Genomic DNA, 24712 nt, shown 5'->3' with positions numbered 1-24712 from the left:
TTGTATTTTATATAATATTTTCTACTCAGACTTTGACTTAAAATCCCATAGTTTGATCTTTTAGACTCACAATTTAAAAAAAATTAATCATATTTTGACTTTTAAATTTCATGATTACAAATTTTGCTTCATATTTTGACCTTTTAAATTCATGATTTCCACTTTCTTATATATTTGCCTTTAAAAACATTAGTTTAAAATTTCACGTTTTGTCCTTTTGCACTGATAATTTAATTTTCTCAGATTGTGAGCCTTTAAACTTCTCTTTTTAACTTTTTCCATTGTAAGATCATTTATCATCAGTGCTAACATTTTTTTCATGTTTTATTACCAGTGAAACAATTTGACAGTTTCTGGTTAAAAAGGTGACCCTGTTAGGCCCTCAGGTTAGACCTGAATCCAGATTCTGGCCCCTGTTGTATCCAATAGTAGTTCATAATTTTGGGGTTTCTTTTGGGGGCCAATGGCCACCATGTGGATCCAGCCTTCCTCAAAGCCAGCCTAGGTCTGGCCTATAGTAAAGGGACCAGATTTCTGATTTTAGTTTCCAGTTCAACCATTAAATGCTGTGCTAAACATAAAACACAGCTATAAATTCATCCAGGGTCGGATTTCATCCATGTCTTTTCAATCTTTTTTAATATTTTGCTGCAACTATAAAACACACCAGGACAGAAGATTTCAGTATTCCTCCATGTTTGTTTTCCTCTGAAACCCTGTGAGTTTCTGTGAGATCTCATGTCTGTGGTTTTAAATCAGATCCTGCAGACAGGAAGTGAACCAGTGAGCTATTTTATCCTCAAACACCAAAGAGTTAAACTGAAACAGAGTTGTTGTTATGAGAAAAGCCTGTACATGTGGACGTGTTCAAAACAAAATCTACGATCGGAGAAACCCTTCTGCTGAAAGTTTCACCCATGCGCCATCCGTCTGTGACTCATTCCTGTCTCACCAGACTCACGCTGAACCAAAGATGACGGGACTGTGAAACCACGCTGCAGCATCTTTATCCTTTCTGTTATAAAAACCATACAGATAAAGATTTTTTCCACTTTAAAAGCTGAAATCTTTTAGTCAGCTCCAGCCCTAATCAGAAGTATAACTTTTTATAAATAAAAAAAAAAATTTATGCCATTTTTGTCATAATAGCGCCCCCCCCACCCTATTTTACCAAGACAAATGTGAAATATAGATTATAAATTGGAGAGTGAAATGTTTGGGTTGCAGTATTATAGCACTGTGAATTCTAACAACATGGATTTTTTTGCTTTATTATGTTTTGTGCAGTCCAGGTTTTTATCAAAAACTCAGACCCATCAGAAAAAAGTGCTGAATCACTGAACTGTGGAGGCGCAATGAAAAGTGAGGTTGCAGCTTAAATCTTGACCCAAACCATGAACCTTTGGAGAATCTCATGCCGTTAGCATTAACACAGAAAAAACTAGATCAAAATTGCAATTTCAGCTGAAATTGTGTGGGGATGCTGAGAGCCGAATTGTGGAAGAACCGCTGAAAATAGCCAAAAGCAAAAAAATAGCTGAAAAAGGATAAAAAATAACTGACAGTAGCCTAAAAACAGCTAAAAATAGACTAGCAATAGCTGACAGTATCCTAAAAATAGCTGAAAATAGCTCAAGAATAGCTGAAAGTAGCCTAAAAATAGCATAAAAGTAACTGAAAATAGCCTAAAATAGCTGAAAATAGCATTCAGTTAGGAATGGGCGGTAATATGGTAATACCATATACTGGGGTATTACAAAATAGTATTGCTTCAATTACCGTCATTAAGACAGTGCCATGCAATGAGTGCAGCTTTTTAAATATTTGCCTTAAAATATCTGTCCCCCTCCACCAGCAGCACCACTGCCAGTGTGTGAGGATGCTTTAACATGAAAAATGAAACCCTGCTTATGATTTCATTTCAGTTTGGCAAATGATGAAGGCGCTCAGAGCTATACTGGCATATTTAAACTCGTGCGCTGCACGCAATTGCTTGGCTCCCTGGCATGGCACCAGCACAGCAGTGTGGTCCGGTCTAAAGTCAAAGTGTTTAAGTGCACTGCTGGCTGTAATGTGATCCACGGTATCATTAGTTTAAAAAACATGCTAATTCATCTTTCTGTGTGTAGATCAGTGATGAGAAATGTTGCCGTTTAGGCTATCTGGCAGTAATACCGTGTACCCCAATAAAATTTGAAGATGGTATGACGGTGTTAAGAAGTGGATACCGCCCAAGCCTACATTCAATAGCTAAAAAGGGATAAAAATAGCTGACAGTAGCCTTAAAATAGCTGAAAATAGCTCAAGAACAGCTGAAAGTAGCCTAAAAATAGCTGAAAATAGATCAAGAATAGCTAAAGGTAGCCTTGAAATAGCAGAAAAGTAGCTGAAAATGGCATTCAAAAGCTCAAAAAAGGATAAAAACAGCTGGCAGTAGCCTAAAACCAGCCAAAATCAGCCTAAAAATAACTGAAAGTAGCCTAAAAATAGCTGAAAATAGCTCAAGAATAGCTGATGGTAGCCTTAACGTAGCTGAAAATTGCATAAAAGTAGCTGGAAATAGCCTAAAAGTAGCTGAAAATGGCATTCAATAGCTGAAAAAGGATAAAAATTAAATAGCTGACAGTAGCCTTAAAATACCATAAAATAGCATAAAAGTAGATAAAAATTGCTTTCAATGGCTGAAAAGCATAGAAATAGCTGAAAGTAGCATGAAAATAGTGGAAATATGGCTGAAAATAGCATAACAGTGGAAAAGGGGTCAGAAAGTAGCAAATAAATTGGTGAGAAGTGATTAAAAATGAGTTACAGGTGACATAAAATGGTCCAAATGTGGCACAAAATGAGTAAAAAGCCCATTTGAAATAATGTTTTTCTAGTTTTAGAAAAAGCCAAATAGTTTTTAAAAAAGTATAAATTATATAAAAAAGTATTTTAAATAGCTGAAAAGAGCACAAGGGGTGCCAGAGTTACGAGGAGTTGAAATTTTTGTGAAATTTTGCCATCTGTTTAACATTGTTAAACAAAGTTAAACATTTTAGAAATGAGAAAAGTTAGAAATGAGAAAAGTCATTTTTATTCTGCACTTCCAATCAGCTCAGACCAACCCTGCATCAGCAGAAACTTCATCTTTAGGCCCAGCCATGAGCCGGTTATGTTTCCTGTGATGTCCATATAAGGACATTCATTCCTGTAGCACTGAGCTAAGCTAACATGAATGAGGCTTGGTTATGTAAAGAGAAAAAAACAGTTCATCAAAACAAACATGAGCAGAGATCTGGGGAAGCATCTCGCAGCACAGTCGTGAAAAAGCAAATACGGCGCGTGCGCATCAGCCGCCATTACTAAATAGCGGTGGAGGAGAAAGCAGCGACGGAAGAAAGGAACATCAAGGTTCTGGAAAACTTTAATGTCAGCTGTTCTGGTAGGCTGTGACTGTGGGTGTTTTCTAGGCATGGTTTGTCATTTATGACAGTGATGGAAAGTTTCTGTTGTCTTTTATTCAGCGCTTCTGTCTGCAGAGTCGTCTGCTGTTTGAAATGGAATGAATGAAACAGGAAGTGTTTGAGCACGAGGTTCTTTCAGAGAAAACAGAACACTGAAATCCAAGAATTAGCACTCTGAATCATGGATGAAGAACTAGAATGTGAATAAATCCACATGTGCAGTTTTGCTTGTGATTATTTTGAATTCTGGGTGTGTGCTTTAAAATCCCAGTTTCACTTAAATGCGTCACAGTCTGGTTTATTCTGGTCTGATCCAGTCAGAGAGGCTATTTAACCTGTTAAGACTTAGATATAAAACAAAGCTGTTAATATATTTATCACCTTCCCTTTGTTTAGGAGCTGTTGTGATAAATTAATCATTATGCATAATATAGTTTTGCCCATTTTTCTCACCTTTTATCTAATATTTGCCCATTTTCCTACATTTTTTTCAGATTTTTACCACCTTTAACTTATTTTAATGGACACTTTTCACCACTTAGATCGTGGCTCTTTCAAAGATAGTTTTCAACACTTTGGCTTTTTGGTTGAGCAGGGTTGAGTAACACTGAACAACTTTATGCACTATGAAAGCGCTTTTTACTAAAAAAAAATGTATTTTATTATTATTTTGTTATTATTCACTGATTCTTGAGAATTTGGAAAAAACAGGTTTTAATTTTGAAAATAAAAAGTAAGTAAAATTACAAAATCTGAAGGTATATCATTATAGACGAAGGTTTTGGCTGTTCAGCAATGTATCGGTGCAACCTCCTGATTTTGTATTTTTTTATAAAATAGGCGTTTTCCCAATTATTACTTTGTTTTTGTCAACATCGTCAGACACAATAAAAAGAAAATTATTTTTTATTTATTTGGTCTAACATGTATTTAGAGTTTTTAAATCATTATCTGGGATTCTTAGTACACATATGTGCTGTTAAATGTTGACTATTCACTTTTGTTCATTTTTTATACTTTTTCACGTGTACTCCTTAAAAAGATCTAACATCATACAACGTTTACTTTTAGTCTAAATAGAAAAAGTTATGTTTTTTTATTTAACAAACATATTTTAGTATTAAAAGAGACTATTACTTTAATAACTCAACAGCACTGAAGAAACATATTGTAAGCATATTCATTTAAAACAAATAAAACTCCCTCTGACGGTGGTGACAGTGGCCTCATTACAACATACATTTCTGAAATGTACACCACTCCAGTCAATGGCTTCTTGCTGAATAACTTTATTTAACTATTTGGTCCAAAAAATAACAATCCTGAGCACTGTGATAAACATTTTTCAAGGAATATAAGGTACAATGAAGCAATATCATTATTAAGTACCCCACCTTCATATAATCAAATATCAAACCATCATAGTAAAAAATAAAGTCATTACCAGTAGGAATAATGAACAATGCACCACTGACATCATCTCAAACTGTCATCTAGTGCTCCCTACTCATAAAATAATACATTATATTCTTCTGTAAACTTACAGTGAATGTTAGATTTGGTTAAATGTTGTTGTTGCATAGCCTAAAAGGGATATTGTATACTGTGTGCTATGTAGGTGGGTAGTAGGTGCACTATGTGCATCCCAAATGACGTAAGCCAAATGAACATGGCATAATAGTGAAGTGAGAGAGGGAAGGCACACCTCATCCCCTAGGGTGGATGTTATAGAAGAAATATAGGAGGAATTAAATATAAAGATAAAAAGAGGTTAATGAAACATTACAGATCATATTGGTATTTACTGTGATCAACAATTATATTCTAGCCTCCATTTAGGACCATTTGGAGGTTTTTGTCACCACCAGAAAACCTGACGGAGGTGACGTAAACCTGCTCTTTCACATGATATGCATGAGTTGTTCACAGTAGCCATCTTGTTGTCCCTCTGTTGCTAGCTACTTCAGACCTATTCTTAAAAAGTAAACATTTATCTCATAATCTATTCAAATATTTTTTATACAGAAGAGACGGTGTTGACATGTTATGGTTGTAACAGTAGCAGAGTCCAAAAATATGAACAAGTTTAAGAGAAAATATCAAACTTAGAGGAGCTATGATGATCTTGAAGCCTGCAGAAGAGCTGAAGGTTTGAACATGGGGTCTTCAGGAATGTAGCTGACCCTGTAGTCGCCTGATTTTATTGCTTTTTATAAATATCTGACGGAGGTGACCAATATGTGGGACACATTTTGAGCAACCACAAAATAATAGTATATATTGTTAAAAACTCACTGTTTCTAGTTTTTAATACATATTATAATTTACTCATTCATGTAGTAAAGATATTATTCAATTCAATAATTACTTTTGTTTTTTAAATCAAGTTGAAATGATTATCTCCTATCCGAGGACAACAGGTTTTGTAGGCAGCGGGCCAGCATATAATCATTAAATTAATAAAAAATAAAATAAACCTATAAAAAGAACATTACATATGTGCAAAGGATCCCCTGATTATTACCTTGATTCTTTTTATTTATGAAAATGTTTTTAATTTCTGACAGAATTAGCACTTTTCTTAGTGGGAGATGTTTTATCCAAATTCCCAAGAATCAGTGTATTAATATTTTGTTATTATTATTATTATTATTGTTATTGTTATTGTTATTATTATCTACAAATCAACATTTAAAATACTTCCATTGACTTGCATTTTTGTTTGAGATAAATTAGTACCAGTATGGTGTTTAAATGAAGAAATATTAAACAAACTAGAGTTTTCAAACTTAATTGTGGTTTGTAAATCAGAGTGTCTTCAGCCACTGAGCAGTAATATTTATAAATTGCAGTAGAGCCCAGCAGAAAAACACATCAGGTAGAAAATCACTTGTGCTGTAAAGGTAATGATCAGGTGTGCTGTTACCCTGAGGTAGCTGAAGTTGCTGACTGATGTCCAGTGGTCTCTCCTCAGTGTAATGAATGGAGCTCGGGCCAGCTGCTCCACTTTAGCTGCCTTTTTAGCTGTTATACAGTTCACAGATTCTTGTGACTGTAGTTCTCGTAGGTGTTCTGTTGTACGGGTTATCTGAGGCGACCCAAATGATGTCTTGAAGCCCCTTGTTGTCAACGATGGTCTGCAGTGTCTGGTGACCCATTAGCGATTGCATTAGTTAGCTTAAGTGTTGTCATTTTGGGGACAAATCCAGGTCTGCTGGACTGCACCGGTGTAGCTTGACGTTACGGCTTGATCCTGTGTTGTTGTTAGCATCTTTGATAACATTAGCAACATTAGCTTTCACGGCTTGATTCTGTGTTGTTGTTAGCATCTTTGATAACATTAGCAACATTAGCTTTCACGGCTTGATTCTGTGTTGTTGTTAGCATCTTTGATAACATTAGCAACATTAGCTTTCACGGCTTGATTCTGTGTTGTTGTTAGCATCTCTGCTAACATTAGCACAGATGCGTTATGCCGGAGGTGGTACTTCAGACTCGTTGTGCTTCGGTGTAAAGACAGTTCATCACTGCAGTACGTACACACAACTTTTGTTTCGTACAGACTTCCATTAGGCAGCTCTTTCAATCTAAATTAGCCGTGAAGCAGACCTGGGCCTGTCTCCTCGCTCATCACTGCTGGCTGTTTGCCCCCCATTTAACCTTTTCACCCCAGTAGCGTAAACATTCGCACAGGAGGACTACAGGAGGAAGTTGTGGTCAAAATTAGTCATATGATTAAATCGCGTTATTATTTTTTAACTCTTTAAGCTTTCCAGATTAATCACAAGCATTAAAGTGCTCCTATTAACAGGCCTATTTTTAATATATAGAAGTCTGTGTGCACTGACAGTATGGTTGGAGGATGTGTGAAGGCTGTGCAGATTTACATGATGTAGATGTTGATTAGTGCAAATGAGAATATGAGGTGAGTTTTACCACAGTGAGCTTCCTTACAGAATCTGACAATAAAACAGGAAGAGAGAGCAGGATATCTGACATTAAGCTGGGTTAAAGTGTTTGTTAGTGAAAGTTCTATTTTCTGACACTCTGTGACTGTTAAGAGGTCCTCATTGCATGTGATCGAATAAAACTTCTAGGACAACATGCCCCTGGTGTCCCTTTAGTGGGGCTTTACCCCAGATATTTGTCCTTTCTAGTTCTGTTCCTGTAGCCAATAGTAGTTCATTATTTTGGGGATGCTTTTGGGGGCCAATGGCCACCATGTGGATCCCATCTTCCTCAAAGCCAGCCTGTGTCTGGCCTATAGTAAGGTGACCAGATTTCTGATTTTAGTTTCCAGTTCAGTCATTAAATGCTATGCTAAAAATACAACACAGTTATAGGGGCGCGCACCATGTACGCGGGTGGCCGGGGTTCGAATCCAGCCTGTGGCACCATTTCCCGCATGTCTCTCCCCACTCTCTTCCCTGTTTCCAAATCTATTCACTGTCCTCTTCTATCTAATACCCTCCAGAACACTAGGTGTTCCTCTTTTTCTGTTTGCTGGTTTCTTTTTGCTCTCTGGTTGCAGGGTCAGGGGAAAGCGGGGTCAGCGTCATCAGGAGAATGAGCTACACCTGGGCCCAGTGTAGTCTCCCCTTTAAATCTGCCTCCTGGATCAGTGGCTGCTCTCTCTATCTACCTCACGGCTCGCACGGCAGAACGTGCTTCGCGGAGCGGCTGATTATTTCTTCGTTGTATTGGGAACTGAACTTGGTCGGTGTATTCCTGCCTGTTAGTAAATAAACTGTTGGCTAAACGGCTTCTACCTCGTCTCGCTTCCCGTTTATGTTGCAGCCTCAGAGCCGGGTTGTAACAAATGGGGGTTCGTTGGCTTTCTTCTTTGTTTATCTCCGTTGCCTAGAGATGGTTCTGGTGAGCAGAAGTTCCGGGTTATTGTTCGAGTGTTGTTGCCTAACTTTACACGGGTTGTGTTAATTACGTGCAGCGTGTTGTGCATACAGCTGAGTTTGTTGGGAGTAGCGTCGACGAGGGTAGGTGTTTTCTTCTTATTTCTAATGTTATTGACCGGTTTAGTGTCATCAGAGTGAATCCGTGGTTGAGTTAAACGTGTCAGTGAGTACGGCAGTCTGTTACAGTCACCATAAGTTTCCGCTGTCTCTGTCCCTGTCAGGATTTAGCGCGGACTTGTTTCAGAGTTTGTGCTGGGGAGTGGGATAGTGCGGTGTGGAGTGGCCCAGGGGGCACGGCCGAAGCTGCAGGTGGAGTCGCCAATTGCTGGTTGCTCTGCCGGGTTTGCAGTAAACAGTGTTTAAATGCCCACCACAGAAGCATCCTGAAGACTAGGGAGGAGTTTTAGCCAGCTTTGGATAGGCAGTTAGAGGGACGAGGCTGTGGGGACGTCCAGACTGTGTGGAGGGGGTTAGAGGGACCCGCCGTGCCGTGTTTTTTACCGCGTCAGGTTAGTGGATTGTATGTTAAGTTATGGCGAGTGTGGAGGAATTTCTGAAAGCGCCGTCAGAAGAGCTGCTGGAGGGCTGCTCACGGGAGCAGTTGGTGCGTATTGCCGAGCATTTTGACTTGGATGTCGGTGATAAAAGAATGAAAGAAAATATAAGGAGCATTGTCAGAGCTAATTTAACTGACCGGGGTATTTTTGTGTCGCAGCTGCGCGCTGTTCATCCTGTGGCAGAACGTGTGCAAGTGTCTGGCGGTGGTGAGGCAGGTTTGACGTTCGAGCAAAGGAAGGAGTTGTTGTTGCTAGAGGCGGAGAAGGAGAAATTGGCTGGGGAGAGACTCAGGCGTGAGGCTGAGGTGAAACGACTGGAGTTGGAAGAGCGGAGGTTAAGTTTACCTGCTGCAGGTGCCAGTCCAGCCGCTGACATTGCTGGTAGGTCGTCTTCATTTGATGTTGGCAGTAATCTTCGGCTGGTGCCTCAGTTTAGCGATCGAGACCCAGATATTTTTTTTTCCTTATTCGAGCAAGTAGTGGAGAGCAGGCAGTGGACTGATGCTGATAGCACCTTATTGTTGCAGTGTGTCCTGACAGGTAAGGCACAGGAGGCATTTTCAGCTTTAACAGTGGCTGAGAGTAAAGTTTATTTAACAGTTAAAGCTGCTGTTTTGAAAGCCTATGAGTTGGGTCCTGAAGCGTATTGCCAGAAGTTTAGGTCCTGGGAAAAGTCTGCTAAGCAAAGTCATGTTGAGTTTGCCTGAGTGTTGGTCACTTTCTTCAATCGGTGGTGTAGCTCTTTGAGTGTTGACACATTTGCTGCTCTTTATGACTTGGTGGTTTTGGAGCAGTTCAAAAATTCTCTCCCCAGGCATATTGCCATCTACATCAGTGAGCATAAGGTGAAGACTGCTGCAGAAGCTGCGGCGCTGGCTGATGACTATGTGCTGATGCACAGGGGTGGCCGAAACTTCAGGGTCCAGGAACAAGGTATGAATCATGGTTTAGGAAGGTGGGAGGACAGATCTCATCCACGCCTTGGCAAACCTGAGAATATTTCACAATTTGACTCTTCTAAGTTTTGTAACTTCTGTAAAGGTAGAGGTCACTGGAAGGCTGATTGCCCCAAAAATGATGCTAAGAGGGGGAGTAGTGGGGGTAAAAGAAACTCTGCTGTTTGTGCTGTATCTGTGGAATCTGTCTCTGTTCCTCATCAGCAGGTTAAGGTGCCACGTAGGAGGAATAATCCTGACTTTTCTGCTTTTGTGTCAGATGGATGCATATCACTAGCAGGAAGTGATGTCAGCATGCCGGTAAAAATTTTGAGAGACACTACAGCATATGAGTCTTACATTCTGAGCTCTGTGTTGCCATTTTCCAATAACTCCAACACAGGTGACTTTGTTTTGATGCGGGGTATGGGATTGAATATTGTGCCCGTTCCTCTGCATTCTGTTGTCCTTTAATTGTGATTTGGTCCAAGGTGAAGTGGTCATGGGTGTGCGCCCTGCACTACCAATCGAAGGGGTGGATGTCATCCTTGGGAATGGTCTGGCTGGCAGCCAAGTGTGGGCCCAGGGTCCACCACCTCCGATTGTGTCGTCTTCGCCTATGGTGACTGGTAACTCAGACAATGCTATTCAGTGTTACCCAGAAGTGTTTGAGGCATGTGCAGTAACACGAGCTATGAGCCGTGCACAGGGGGATCCTGAGCAGGATGGAGAGATGTGTGAGCTGGATCCTGTTGTTGTGTCTGACTTGTTGTCTGTACCTAATAGTGACCTGGTGGCGGAACAGAGAGCTGATCCTTCTCTGAGTCAGATGTTTGAGGCTGTACTTTCTCCTGAAGATGGTAACAGTGCCACCAGTGGTTATCTGTTGCAGAAGGAGCTTCTGGTGAGGAAATGGTTGCCACATGGTGAGGACTTTGTTGGTAAGCCAGTGTTTCAGATTGTGGTTCCTGCAAAATTTTGTGAGGAGGTCCTTAAGACATCACATGACCAGTCAGGGCACATGGGTGTCCGTAAGACGTATAACTACATTTTACGACATTTTTTCTGGCCTCGCTTTAAAACAGATGTGTCCCGTTACATTAAGTCATGTCCCACGTGCCAAATGACAGGTAAACCAAATCAGAGTATTAAACCTGCTCCACTAAGTCCCATTCCAGCAAGTTCGCAGCCGTTTGGGCATCTGATAATAGATTGTGTTGGTCCTTTACCTCGTTCCAAATCAGGTAGTAGCTATTTACTCACTGTGATGTGTCAAACCACGCGATATCCAGCCGCGTATCCATTGCGTTCCATCACCACAAGGTCAGTTGTTAGGGCATTAACACAATTCATTTCCATTTTTGGAATCCTGAAAGTGATACAAAGTGACAAGGGATCTAATTTTTCATCCCACCTGTTTGCTCAGGTGTTAAAACAGGTAAGAGTAAAACATAATAGGTCTTCTGCATACCATGCATAGAGTCAGGGAGCTCTGGAAAGGTTCCATCAGACGCTTAAGTCTCTGTTGCATAGTTATTGTGTTGAGCTAAACCAGGACTGGAAGGAAGGGCTGCCTTGCCTTCTGTTGGCTGCTAGGGAGGTTGTCCAGGAAAGCACTGGTTTTAGCCCGAATGACCTAGTTTTTGGCCACACAGTGCACGGGCCGCTCACAGTGCTGCATGATGCAGTTGCGCCCTCGGAGCCTCCTCGTGATCTAGTAAAATATGTTAATGGGTTTCAGCATCGTTTGTACTCGGCTAGAAATATGGCTAAAGAGCAGTTGTCATCTGCTCAGGTAAAAATGAAACGTCTAAATGACCAAAAGACCAAGCAGCGCCACTTTAGTCCAGGAGATCAGGTTCTTGCATTATTACCAATCGTGAATTCACCATTTCAGGCTAAATTCACTGGTCGGTTCACAGTGCTGCGTCAGGTATCTGACTTCAATTACCTCCTGTTGACGCCAAAGCGCAGAAAGGCGACTCAACTCTGCCACGTGAACCTGTTGAAACCTTTCTATGCTCGAGAGTCTAAAACCCCTTCAGCATCAGCGGCAGTGGGGAGCGTGTTTTCTGTGGGGGAGGATGATGGGGTTACAGCACCTGATGAGAGTTTGCTGTGAGGTTGTTTGAAAAACTCGTAAACGTTGTGTAATCTCGAGTCTTTGTTTGGTCATTTGTCAGCGGAAAGAAGTGCTGAGTTGTCTGCTCTTATTCACAGTTACCAGTGTTTGTTTGGTGATACACCAAGCAGAACACATTTACTGGAGCACGACATAGATGTGGGCGACGCGGAGCCCATCTGCCAGCACTACCATCGGGTGTCTGAAGAGAAGCGTAAGGTGATGGATGCTGAAATTAAGTACATGCTCGACAATGGAATTGCAGATCCCTCAGCTTCGAGTTGGGCATCGCCATGTTTACTTGTTGAAAAGTCTGACAAAAGTCCTAGGTTTTGCACAGATTATTGCAAGGTAAACGCAGTCACAAAACCAGACGCATTTCCACTTCCTCGAGTCGAAGATTGTGTTGACCAGGTTGGTTCTACTAAATTTGTAAGCAAATTTGATCTTTTGAAGGGATACTGGCAGGTACCTTTGTCTAAGAGGGCTAGAGAAATCTCTGCTTTCATTACACCCTCTGGTCTGTTTCCTACACAGTAATGAGCTTTGGACTGTGTAATGCTGCTTCAACTATTCAGCGCCTTATGAACATGGTGGTGTCGGGGTTAGAAGGTTGTGCTGTGTATTTGGACGATGTGGTGGTTTACAGCCAAACCTGGGAAGACCATGTGGCTCACATCAAGGAACTCTTTACCCGTCTGAGCGAAGCGCACCTTAATGTTAGCCTGGCAAAGTGCGAGTTTGCCAGAGCTACTGTCACCTACCTCGGTAAGGTTGTAGGTCATGGTGAAGTGTGTGCAGTGCAGGCTAAGGTGAGTGCGATCGAGAAATTCCCAGTGCCCACCGCAAAGAAAGAGCTTCAGCGTTTTCTCGGTTTGGTTGGGTATTATCGCAGTTTCTGTAAGAATTTCTCAACTGTGGTAGCCCCCTTGACTGATCTGTTGAAGGGAAAAGCTCGTTCTGTCTGGTCTGGTTCTTGTCAGCAAGCTTTTGACAATGTTAAGTCTGTCTTGTGTTCCCCTCTTGTTCTTGCAGCTCCTCGCATGGATCAGCCTTTTAAGCTGCATGTGGACGCCAGCGATGTGGGGACAGGAGCGGTGCTGTTTCAGACAGATGGTAATGGTGTGGATCGTCCAGTGAGTTTCTTCTCAAAAAAGTTTAACTCTTTCCAGTTAGATTACTCTGTGATCGAGAAGAAAACTCTGGCACTGATTTGGGCTTTACAGCATTTGATGTCTATGTAGGGTCTAGTGTTCCTCTGGTTGTGTACACAGATCACAACCCCATTACTTTCTTGAACTCGGTACATTGCCCAAATCACAGGTTGATGCGGTGGATGTTCTACTTGCAGGCATACTGTTTGGACATCCGCCACATTAAAGGCTCGGATAACATTGTGGCCGATGCTTTATCTAGAGCTCTCTAGTAGGCATTCTTTTTTGTTTGACTGTGTGGTGTAACCTCCCTGGTTTTCTATGTTCTGTGCTCTATCACTTTAAAGCTTCTACAGGCGCCAGAGTTGCTAGGAGTGCAGGGTGGAGGTTGCATGATTAGAAGAGGGAAGGATTTACGGTCAGTATGTTTTTTTTTGGTATAGACTAAAGTAAGTATGTAAGTATAGTGTAAATGGTACACTACACTATGTAGCTTTGAAATTGCTTTCTTTAGGTTTTGGTAGGTAATATTTATTTATATGCAAGGACGGAGGTTCCTATTGGAACTCTTCTTGTATGGGGGGGAGTGTGACGACCCCTCCAGAACACAAGGTGTTCCTCTTTTTCTGTTTGCTGGTTTCTTTTTGCTCTCTGGTTACAGGGTCAGGGGAAAGCGGGGTCAGCGTCATCAGGAGAATGAGCTACACCTGGGCCCGGTGTAGTCTCCCCTTTAAATCTGCCTCCTGGATCAGTGGCTGCTCTCTCTATCTCCCTCACGGCTCGCACGGCGGAACGTGCTTCGCGGAGCAGCTGATTATTTCTTCGTTGTATTGGGAATTGAACTTGGTCGGTGTATTCCTGCCTGTTAGTAAATGAACTGTTGGCTAAACGGCTTCTACCTCGTCTCGCCTCCCGTTTATGTTGCAGCCTCAGAGCCGGGTTGTAACAAAGGCACGAAAAGGCCCAAAAATAAAACTAAAAAACCAACATAGCTATAAATTCATTCAGGGCTGGATTTCAACCATGTCCTCGCAATCTTTTTTTAATATTTTGCTGCAACTATAAAACACGCCATGACAGAAGATTTCAGTATTCCTCCATGTTTGTTTTCCTCTGAGATCCTGTGAGTTTCTGTGAGATCTCATGTCTGTGGTTTTAAATCAGATCCTGCAGACAGGAAGTGAACCAGTGAGCTATTTTATCCTCAAACACCAAAGAGTTAAACTGAAACAGAGTTGTTGTTATGAGAAAAGCCTGTACATGTGGACGTGTTCAAAACAAAATCTACGATCGGAGAAACCCTTCTGCTGAAAGTTTCACCCATGTGTCATCCGTCTGTGACTCATTCCTGTCTCACCAGACTCACGCTGAACCAAAGATGACGGGACTGTGAAACCACGCTGCAGCATCTTTATCCTTTGTGTACGGAAGAGGATTAGGGGCATTTTCAAAGGAGAAAATAAATTTGGACAAGTTAAGATTAAAGTTAAAATGCCAAGAATAAAGTTGAAATTTCTCAAATAAAGTTGAAACACAATTTCGAGATTAAAGTCGAAATGACAAGAAAAAAGTGGAAACTTGTTATTATTAACAGTGGATCATAAACGCTGTGTGTTTTTGTAGCAATGAGAGAATCTCTTTGTTGTTAAATCCAATAATGAGATATAATTTCAAATATTCATTGATATGAGGCATAAGGCATACTGTAGAGACAAACATGATTCTCTGTTAATGTCTTAAATATATGTCAACAGGAGCACAGCAGCACTCTTGTCTCTTCCTCTTCCTCTGTCTGATCACCTGTAGAGACACACAGGTGACAGACTCAACCTCGTTACGTAATAGTAGAGCGAAGAGAGATTCATCACTTGTTTATTGATCATAGACAAGTTGCTTCTAATGACAAAATGTTAAAAAAGGAAAAAAGGAACAATTTGTCACGTGTTGTCAATTGGAAACTCTAGTTAACAGTATTGTGTATGATACATAAATAAAATGTTACCTGCAAAACGCCATGTACACGATGCACATTACATTTTTGTATGTAATTTAGAAATAAAAATGCCCTATGCTGTTATGTCTCCTGTTAAATATGAGTATTTAAGACAATAACAGAGAATCATGTCTGTCTCTACAAAATGCCTTATGCCTCTTATCAATGAATATGTGAAATTATACCTCATTATTTGATTTAACAACAAAAAGATTCTCTCTCTTTGCCACATAAACACGTAAGACACGGTTTATAGAGCTTTTCACATAACAAGTTGAAAGAAAGAAAGACAGAACCAGAGTAGAATAATGAAATTAACAGAGACGTGAAAATTAAAGAAAATGGATAGGTAGGGAATACAACAAAACTATTTAATATGGTTGTGAAATAAAAGGACTTGAAATATTATTCATCTAGTCGTATTGACTTAGCAGAGAGTTCAAATTAAGAGAAAAGTTTCTGCTGTTATAGACGTTCATAGTCACAGTTCCTCTTCCTGAAGAGACTTTAGTATATAAAATTCTTAATGAGCCCATATCTCTGACGTTTTAGCGTTTCATTCACAGCACATAACGACACACAGAACACACCGTGTGGTGGATGTGAATTTTGTAGTCCATCAACGTTAAATTTAACCTGACACGCCAGATGGATGTGTTTCACACATCCATCTGGGAAAGCTTCAATAGGAAATGTTTGAGAAAAGGCAGAGGCTTTGAAAAAAACTTGGAGTGTGATTGGATGAACGTTCTTTCTGTCACATCTCCACGGGCCAATCACAGCAACAAAGCACGTGACATAGCCGCTATCGAGCTGCGCATGCACAGCTACTGAGGAATAACAGTAAGCATGGTGACTGTAGACATGTCACCACAGCCTACAGTCTTCACTAAACCACCCCTTACACTCATCCTACCCCTCACATAGTTTGTCCATGTCTATGTGTTCCTGTAAAGCGTCCTTGGGTTTCTTGAAAGGCGCTATATAAATTCAAGATATTATTATTATTATGTCAGTACTCGACTTTGTAGTTTTTGAAAAGAAAAGAACTCACTGCTGTTCTTTGTTCTTCTTTTAATGGAGAAATGTGGTCAAGTTCTGATAAAACTGGCGCTTTAGCAGCATCCACGCTAATCTCTTCTGCCATAATTTCACCGGCCTCTTGTTGCTGCTTGCTTACGTCACGACTCTGCTGCGCCTGAAAGTACCTCCCCTCATCACTGATTGGTCCTGTCACTCTCTAACCGGGCCCAAACGGTTCAGATGGGAGCTTTGAAGATGGATTCACCAGTGAGAAACAAGGAAACGGGTGAGTCCATCTGCTTTGCAAGGTTAGGTTTGGTCTGAGCTGGATGGAAGTGCAGAGTAAAAAAATGATGATAGAGTCAGCCATGGAGTGATAAAACATTGACATTAATTTGCTTCCAACCCCAAACTGCTTGAGGATCGGGAGGAAGTGAAATCGCTGCTGTGATTTTTTTTTGTAAACAACATCAGTGTTTTCATTAAAAGACAACAACTACACCAAGATACTTAAATCTGGTGAAGCCCTCCACAGTCTCACCCTTAATCACAGTTAAACATGGCGGGTTTGAGTTCCTTCTAAAATCTATGCATGTCTTTGGTTTTTGTCACATTTATGTTTAAACAGGAGTCATCACAGAAAGAGAAAACTAACATGAGCAGCGTGAGGAAGTTCCTCAGTCGTGACTCAGTCTAAGACGTCAGAATCAGGCGACAGTCGCAGAGATACATGTAGGGAGCATACGTGTCCGTTGTCTATACAAAATGGCGGCGGTGGAGGCTACGAAGGACAGGATTGCGGTCAGTAGATCTTGATTTTTGGTTATTCTGGTATGCTGTGTGACTGTGGTTGTTTTTCTCAGGCGTGGTCAGTCGTTGATGACGGTGATGGTTTCTGTTGTCTTTTATTCAGAGCTTCCGTCTGTAGAACCGTCTGCTGTGAAGGAGCGTTTCTGCTTTTGCTGAATCACGGAGCAAAGTCTCAATTTATAAAGTAGTTTAGAACTTATACTGAGGATTTTCCTCATTATTCAGTTTGTCTTTGTGGATATTAAACCTGAAACCTCCTCAGATCTTCTGGATTTATCTACTAAAAGTCTGTTTGTGATCGAATGAATAGAACGAGGAAGTGTTCGAACACGAGGTTTTCTCATAGAAACGACAACACTAAAATCAAGGAATCAGCGGTCTGAATCATGGATGAAGAACTAGTAAGTGAATAAATCCACATGTGCAGTTTTTCTTATGATTATTTTGAATTCTGCACATGTACTTTAAAATCCCAGTTTCACTTAAATGCGTCACAGTCCGGTTTATTCTGGTCTGATCCTGTCAGAGTGGCTCATTTAACCTGTTAAGACTTAGATATAAAACAAAGCTGTTAATATATTTATCACCTTCCCTTTTGTTTTGGAGCTGCTGTGATAAATTAATATTTATTATCAGACTGATAACAATGGAGAGTAAAGATTATTGTTATACTAGAGAAACCACAGCCCAGACTTTTAGACTACTGTGGGTGTTTCTGGTCTGGTGGGTCCTAAAGAGCTCAGAGTCACAGAGTAAAGCAGAAAACACAACACATTCATAGTAAGAAAAAAGCTATTTTAGTAAGGTCACCTTGATACTGAATATTTATGATCATTATCTGACAGGCTCTTGGAAAAACGTTAAAATCTAAAAATAAACATTTTCTATTTCAGTGAAAAAGGTCATTTTAAACACTGTTTCAGCGTACCTGGTTAGGTAGAATGGGCCACATATAGAAGCAGCATTACTCTGGACTTTAGGGAGAAGATTAATATCTGACTGATCCTGACACACTAAAGTCTGCTCCGCATCTCCATAACATGGTGATCATCTCACATATCACTCAGTTTGTTTCCCAGACTTATACAGAAGGTTTTAATTGTCAAACTCAACTGTCCCATTTATCCCATATTTGCCACTTTCACCCAATTAAGCTACCTTTGCCATTAAATCACAACTTGTTTCCTATTTTTTTTTGCCCATTTTTGCCACTTCTTTTTGACTTTTTTTTTTTCATTTTTGCCACTTTTATCCCATTTTTGCTCTTTTTCACCTTTTTTGCCCATTTAAGCTACCTTTTGCCATCAAATACCACTTGTTCCCTATTTTTTTTGCCCATTTTTGCTACTTCTTTTTGCCACTTTAATCCCATTTTTGCCCTTTTTACCATTTTTTGCCACTTTCACCCAGTTAAGCTGTTTGCCATAAATCACAACTTTTTTCTATTCTTTGAAGCTTTTCCCCACTTGTTTCCCCTTTTCACCATTTTTTGCTCATTTAGGCTACCTTTTGCCATTAAATACCACTCATTTCCTGTTTTGCCCATTTTTGCAACTTCTTGTAGCCACTTTTATCCTATTTTTGCCCCATTTACAATTTTTGCCTTTTCAAGCTACCTTTTGGCATTATATTCCAATAGTTTCCATTTTTTGCCCTATTTTGCCACTCTTGACTGCTTTTTGCCAGTTTTAGTCATTTTTCTCTCATTTTTTATCACCACATTTAAACCATTTTTGCCACCTTTAACTTATTTTCATTGCTACTTCAAGCTGTTTTTGCCACTTTTCACTACTTACATTGTGGCTCTTGCAAAGGTATTTTTCAACAATTTGGCTCTTTGGTTGAGTGGGGTTGAGTAACGCTGAGTTAGGTGTTTTATTACTCTACCAGTAAATGATTTACCATGGAGAAATGTAATTTCTACCCAGACCAGACTGATCTGGTTAGTGATGCGTCTGCTAATATTTGAACACAAGTGTAGGTGTTCATTTTTTTTATAGATTGCACACATAGCATTTGAATATAAGAGATATTAAATATTTGACTTTTGGTATGCAGCTGTAAAAATCACCTCATGTAAAGAAATCCCTCATCATCCTTTTGTGCCACAGCTGCATCCTGTACACCACAGACGACCTCAGGTCAAAGGTCATCATGTGATGCCAACAACTGTTCGTGGCTTGTTTTATTTTTAGAATAGTCACTGGGGTTGTTATTTAATTTTCCTTGATGGGGCAAAACAAGGCCTTTATAGCTGGCCCTTCAAAATAAAACATTAAATCAAAATAACAGACAGCCCAAGGAGCACTTTTGATGTCATGAAGCTGTTTTTCAGCATTCCTCTTCACCTCATCTGAACTGTTGAGTAATAGTCACAAAGCCCTCAGTGAAAAACATTTAAATGAGTTATTTGGGGCTGATTTTTATCATTATCCTCATGTGCAGCACTGGGTCAGACACATTATCTTTATAGAAAATCCAGATCTGGGGCTACATGGTGATGCAGGGGTTAGCGCTGTTGCCTTACATCCCTGGTTCGCTTTCCGGACAGGGCCTTCCTGTGCAGAGTTTGCATGTTCTCCCCATGCACGCATGGGTTCTCGCCAGGTACTCCGGCTTTCTCCCACCCCCAAAAACATGCTCATTAGGTTAACTGATCACTTTAAATTGGCCATAGGTGTGAGTGTGAACATGCCTGGTTGTCTATTTCTGTGATTGACTGGTGACCAGTTCAGGGTGTACCCCACCTCTTACCCATTGACATCTGGGATAAGCTCCAGCCCCCCCCCCGTGACCCCCATGGGATAAGCCGTATAGAAAATGGATGGGTGGATGGATGGAAAATCCAGACTTCATAGTAAGGGTTTGCAGGTTAATTAAGAATACCACAAAGACTGAAAATCTTCCCAAAATGTTTGCAAATTTCCTAACACCGTTCCTTAAAGCATGGATTTTAGTTGTATCTGACACACCTGGCCATGCTCCTTTTTAGCTGAGAGAGACTGGTTTTGACTCTATCTTATAATTGGTGCCAGGATTACCTGTAACAGAGAAAACAGAGAAACCACTGTGGGGCTTAAGGTGACTGTCAGTCTGTGTACTTACCGCTGTCAAAAGGGGAACCTCAAGGTTCAGTACTGGGTCCTGTCATATTCACTCTATATCAACACCATCACATCCTCCATGACAGACTGTAACACCCACCTTTATGCTGATGACACACTTTTATATTGCTTTTCCTCCACTGCACAATCAGACCCTACAGCAGGCTTTTGATCATCCTCAACATGCTCTGTTTAATCTGAGACAGGTTCTCAATCCCAACAAGACCAAATACACACTGTTCTCCAGATCTGCAGTTTTACATCCCATACTCTGACAGGACCCAGCACTGAAAAAGTCTCTGAGTATAAATATCTTTAAAGACTCAGCTTCAAACTCCACATCGACTCTTCCCATTGCTCAGTAGGAAGCGTGTCATTGAAGCGGTCTTTTATCGGTGTTAGTTAATGATGATGTTTAAAGAATCGCCTCTGCTCTAAAACCCCTGGGCTCCATTTTAGTCAGCTCTCAGATTCATGACTGCTAATGTTAATCTACTCAACACTGCACTTCATATGAAAATGTGGGCTGGTCAGCTCTGACTGTAGGATGGGACAGACACTGATTCTTTTTCATTTATGAAGCCTTAATACCATCATGTTTAATGTCTTTGTTAAATCTGTCTCCTAACACCATCTAGTAACGTCCTGATGCTTCAAGTTCCCCTTACAAAAGCTCTGCTTTCAGCTTCAACGCTGTGTTCACATGGTGCACTTTACAGGGAGAACGTGTTCCTATTGGTCAGTTTAAAACAGGGGTGTCAAACTCAAGCCCTGGGGCCAAATCAGCCCATGGTGTAGTTATACCCGGCCCACCAGATCGTGATATTTTTATTCTAACTGGCCCACCAGTCTGAGGTCTGCAGATTTACTCCAGTATAAAAATGTAAACTTAACTTTGATGATTTATAACATCCTTGTTGAGTCATAAAAATCAGAAAAAGTAAAAATGATTTCATTTTAAGTCATGAACGTAGGAGAACTTTGTGTTTTCTTTAGTACAGTGTACATTTTAGGACATCCTCAGGTCTCAGAATGAGGTCTCAGTCATCAGGAAAACCTTTGTCATTTATCAGACCAAACAGACTCATCTGTCAAACTAAACGGCCTCATTACTCAGGAAAACCTCCGTAATTTTACGACCCCCTATTCCTCCGTTTCACGCGCAAAGAACACGCGGCCCCGCTGTTTACAGCACAGAAATGATGGAGCGCTCAGTTATTTAGAAAGATATGAATAACAAACTCGCATCTCATGTAGATTTTCTATCAAGTTAGCATAATTTAACATTCACAATAACATACAATGTATTTAATATGCTAGACAACATGATGCATATTTCTTTTTAAAAGCGTTGTGGGTCTTTCCATTAAAGAGTATAGGTGTGTGTCTACAGAACACACCTCACAGACATCAGACAAACATTTCAGCACTATATCTGAAAATGTGACTATTACTACTGGTAATATTTTTTAGTAAAATAATTAGTTAAAAATAATTGATCAAATTTACTTATTTTTATTCTTTAACAACAAGAGTTTCAACTTGGACTGCAATAAGTGACTTATCTCTGTAAAAACAAACATGATGGAGCCCGGCAGCTCTGCTTCACTTAAGGAACCTCTAAACTTGACTGCAATTTGGATTTAAACACTACAAAGACAGAGGTAAACTGAACAAAAAAAGACCATATCCAGGATGTGCCACATGGAGGTAAAATAGTGATGTAAATACTACTAGTTTAGGGTCAATTTTTGATGCAAACCCTGAAATTTGTAATAATGTGCCTAGTTGGAACATTCTTTCTACTATTTCCAACTAAAGTTCTCTGAGAATCTCTTAAATGTAGAAGCAACATAGGACTTTTTACTAAAATATCTCTACATGAATCAATACTGAATCGAATCGAGAATCAAATCAAATTGGGGCCTTGAGAATCGGAATCGAATCATTTCAGGAAACCAGTGGCAATACCCAGCCCTAGATAAAACTGCTTCAGCCCAAAATGGCCTCAAATTAAAGTCATCAGACAAAACGACATCAGAAAAAAACGACCTCAAATCAAATGGCCTCAGGCCGTAAAACACGAAAGGATATTTTATTTTGAATGAAGCGACGTACACGTGACGTCATCAATATTCCACGGCCGAAATATACAACGTTTTGCCTGATGACTTTTATTTTGAAACATGAGGCCGTTTAATCTGACGGCGTTTGATTTGACAAGTGAAGCCGTTTAATCTGTCGGAGGTTTTCCTGAGTAATGAGGCCGTTTAGTTTGACAAATGAGTCTGTTTGGTCTGATAAATGACAGGTTGTCCTGATGACTGGTACCTCATTCTGAGACCTGAAGATGTCCTAAAATGTACACCGTACTTTAGGCTATTTTTCAGTTTTGCATCTCACAGTTATCACTAAAAGTTATGGTCTGACTTTTTTATTGTTTTTAACCTTTACATCTCATAACTTTGACTTTTTATCTCATATCCTTACCAATTATATTCATAATTTTAAATCTTAAACTCTATTTTGACCTTTTTAAGTCATGATTTTGTCTTTAATCTCATGTATTGACTTAAAAAATCATGGTTTCAGAATCCTATCTCATATTTAGCCTTTTAAAAACATTATTTTGAATTTAAATGTCATGTTTTTACATTTAAAACTTACAAGTTTGACTTTTTTATCACAGATTTTGAGTGTTTAAATTATCATGCTGTCCTTTTAATCTCAAAATCATTTAGCTTGACACTCAAATGATTAAATTTTAACCCTGTTAGGCCCTCAGGTTAGACCCAAATTCAGAATCTGAACCCTGCTGGGATTGAGTCTGACACCCCTGGTTTAAGACTATGATCATGATGTCTTCTGCTTTTGAATGTAACCATTTTAACTGTTGATGACAGTTTTTTCATTGTTTGGATTGATGCACATTTGTCGTTGTTCTCTTGACATCATTGAACATGAGGGAATGCTCACAATGATTCTCACAGATCAAATAAAGGTTGACTGAACAAATTATCTAAATCAAACCTGCAGCTGAGCATGCTGGGACTCTCTTACTGGTGCATGGATTCTTGTACTGTTCTCATTGTGTGGCGACACAAATTAACAGCAAGCCAAACTCCGTTCAATAAATGCAGTAGAGTCAGGATTCATCTTATTTTTGCCCTTTAATAAGATGCCGTTGATGCATTTACGAAGCAAGAGTGAAACTGTAAAGACATGAAATAGGAAAACAACGAATGACAAAGTAGCTGTAGCTTACTGCTTCATACAAAATGAATCTTAAACTAAAACTTTAAAGTGTCTATCACTTTAATGAATTTTCTTTTACATTGCAATAAACTCACACTTTAAATCAAAAATTGCTCTCACAGCATTTCGTCATCTATAACCAATGTGTGTTCCACCTGCATGCCACATTTCTAACAGTGCAATGTCGGAACAAATTAAACAAGCTTTTCCTCACAAATGTCATCTAATATCATTAGAATATGAACATAAGGTAAATAACATAAGGTAAAAACTTACAGATGATGCTTTCACAAGCTTAAACAAAGGGATGGCAGCAGATGAGACGCATCTGCTCCTCAGACTGCATGTAGAGGAAAAATGGCAGCCTCCTTGTGTAACAACTTCCTGTTTACTAACTTACTTCCTGTTTTAATTTAACAACCACTAGGAGGTGCTAAAACACTGCTCACAGTACTTCACTGCCAGAGGCAGGACAATTCTACTAAAGCAAACCCATATCTGGGATCTTTTAAACATGTATGATCAGCTGTGTTGGTTCCTGTAGACAAACTTAAAGATAAATCAGGTTATTGTTCACTGTTTTAATAACTACAGATCTCTTTACTTCAAAAAAAAAAAGAGCGAGGAAGACAGAGAGGAAGTTAATACCTCTACAATGATCCAGTATAAAAAAAACATTAACATTTACATTTTGGTCAGTTAGGATTACCAAAATTATTTCTATTTGCTATATGCCAGAATAATGAGAAGAGGATTTTTTTAGACAATTTTTTTTTATTTTCTTCAAAGTCAGAAGTTTACATACACTAAGATTACTATGCCTTTAAACAATCTGGGAAAGCCCAGATGATGATGTCATGTCTTTGGAAGCCTCTGATAGGTTTATTGACAACATTTGAGTTAATTAGAGGCACACCTGTGGATGTATTTTAAGGCACACCTGAAACACACTGCTTCTTTGTGTAACATCATGGGAAAATCAAAAGAAATCAGCCAAGATATCAGGAAGAGAATTGTGGACTTGCACAAGTCTGGTTCATCCTTGGGTGCAATTTCCAGATGCCTGAAGGTGCCACGTTCATCTGTTCAAACAATTATATGCAAGTATAAACACCATGGGAATGTCCAGCCATCATACCGCTCAGGAAGGAGATGGGTTCTGTGTCCCAGAGATGAACGTGCTTTGGTCTGAAAAGTGCATCTCAACCCAAGAACAAAAGCTAAAGACCTTGTGAAGATGCTGGCTGAAGCTGGTGAGAGTGTGTCATTATCAACAGTCAAATGAGTCCTGTACCCACATGGGCTGAAAGGCCACTCTCCCAGGAAGAAGCCATTACTCCAAAAGAAACATAAAAAAGCCAGATTACAGTTTGTAAATGCACACAGGGACAAAGACCTTA

The 24712-nt window shown here is 39.8% G+C and overlaps 1 protein-coding gene across 3 annotated transcripts in view; it reads right to left on the bottom strand.

Annotated features, from left to right (window-relative positions):
• Positions 1–24712, bottom strand: part of LOC121517517 (tumor necrosis factor receptor superfamily member 14-like) — a 61064-nt gene that overhangs the window by 4502 nt on the left and 31850 nt on the right. For all 3 annotated transcript variants that reach the window (XR_005992558.1, XR_005992561.1, XR_005992559.1), the window contains 2 exons: positions 23088–23269; positions 19926–19994 (listed from right to left, as the gene is read on the bottom strand). The gene's annotated coding sequence lies outside the window, so the exon portion shown is untranslated. The remainder of the gene's footprint in view (positions 1–19925; positions 19995–23087; positions 23270–24712) is intronic.

This window comes from Cheilinus undulatus, linkage group 11, assembly GCF_018320785.1.
Source record: "Cheilinus undulatus linkage group 11, ASM1832078v1, whole genome shotgun sequence".
Classification (NCBI taxonomy): domain Eukaryota; kingdom Metazoa; phylum Chordata; class Actinopteri; order Labriformes; family Labridae; genus Cheilinus; species Cheilinus undulatus.
This window is presented reverse-complemented; position numbering and strand designations above follow the sequence as displayed.